The sequence below is a fragment of the Myotis lucifugus genome, unplaced genomic scaffold (assembly GCF_000147115.1).
Source record: "Myotis lucifugus unplaced genomic scaffold, Myoluc2.0 scaffold_157, whole genome shotgun sequence".
NCBI classification, from domain to species: Eukaryota; Metazoa; Chordata; class Mammalia; order Chiroptera; family Vespertilionidae; genus Myotis; species Myotis lucifugus.
Window position 1 is genome coordinate 1,012,746 of NW_005871205.1, and position 1,603 is coordinate 1,014,348.

Genomic DNA, 1,603 nt, shown 5'->3' on the forward strand with positions numbered 1-1,603 from the left:
CCTACACCTAAATGCCCCTCAAATCCATCCCCTCCTATTTCCATTGTAAGAGCCTTGGTTTAAGGCTCGTATCTCAGCTCACAGGGACAACTCCCAGAGTTCCCAGCAGGTCTCCCTGTCTTCCGAGCTATTCTTCACTCAACAGCCAGAGTGAATCTTTCCAAATGTGACCCTCAGCATGTCGCGTTCCTGCCTAAAACCCCTAATAGCCTCCTTTACCCCCCTATCACTCCTGACAACTTTCCCCAAAATGTGGGACAAACATGCAATTATTTTAAGCAGTATAGGGATCAATGTCTTTTTATTGTAATAATTTTATGTTTATTTTCATGTGTAATGAGAAAAATCCCACCATTTCATAAGTATTATGGCAAAGTGAGAGTGGGAGAGCTTGGTGGAGTTCATTGATTCAGTTAGCTCTGCATACATCAAGGAGAAAAAAAATATCTTTTTTTCCTTTTAAATCAAACAAAAGATCAGGTGACATTTATTTAGCTCTTTCCCAACTCAGAACTGAGTTCTGGTTAGTCATCCTGTCGCCTTTTATGAATTAGAAAGTTATAAAAACACCTCAGGGAGTGCGGCTTGCCTCACAGTAGGCTCTCAGGAAACGGTGTTAACTGAATGAACAGAAAAACAGTCCCATGTAGGCAGTCTTTCAAAACCAGAATATCGAAGAGCTGAGAGCCACCTTCTCCCATCCAGTGTGAAGAAATCTCTCCTGCCGAGACCGGTTTGGCTCAGTGGATGGAGCGTCGGCCTGCGGACTGGGGGGTCCCGGGTTCGATTCAGGTCGGGGGCGTGTGCCTGGGTTGCGGGCACATCCCCAGTGGGGGATGTGCAGGAGGCAGCTGATCGATGTTTCTCTCTCATCGATGTTTCTGACTCTCTATCTCTCTCCCTTCCTCTCTGTGAAAGATCAATAAAATATATAAAAAAAAAAAAGAAAAAGAAATCTCTCCTCCACATCCTCGGCAGCCCGAGCTGTCAGAAATTCCTTTTGGTTCTGGGCTAAAATCTGCTCTGAAAAATTCTACATATTAGTCTGACCTCTGCCTCTTGGGGCTAAAGTCTCTGGTGACCTACCCCCAAGTCCAGTCTTTCATTATTCAAAGTCAATCGCCCCAGCCATTCAGTAGTTTCTTTTCCAAGATCACCATCCTGCTATGATCCCCCAGTGCTTCTCCAACCCACTCTGGACACACACACACCCTCATTATCGATCCCAGCCTCAAAACCACGGTTTGCTTGTGTTCTGACCAGCTCTGTGGGCACTGGTACCTGCTACGACATGGGTGAACCTTGAAAACATGACTCGGGCGGCAATGTCACCTTTCTATTGGGAATTCAAGGAATGCAACTTAGCATTCTCTGTTTGAGCTTACCTGGCCCTGGCATTCAGCTGGAAGGTACCTTTATTTCCATGAACTCTTCTTTTTTGTTTTCCATGAACTATTCTTAAGTCTCTTTCCCCATCTTTACTAGTTCGGTCCAGAGTCACTGGGGTGTGCCCCAATCTCTGGGGTGCCTGAACATGTCCGTTATCCAATTCAACTCAATTCAGCACAACACAAACGGGCAATCACATATCAGGTACAAATGG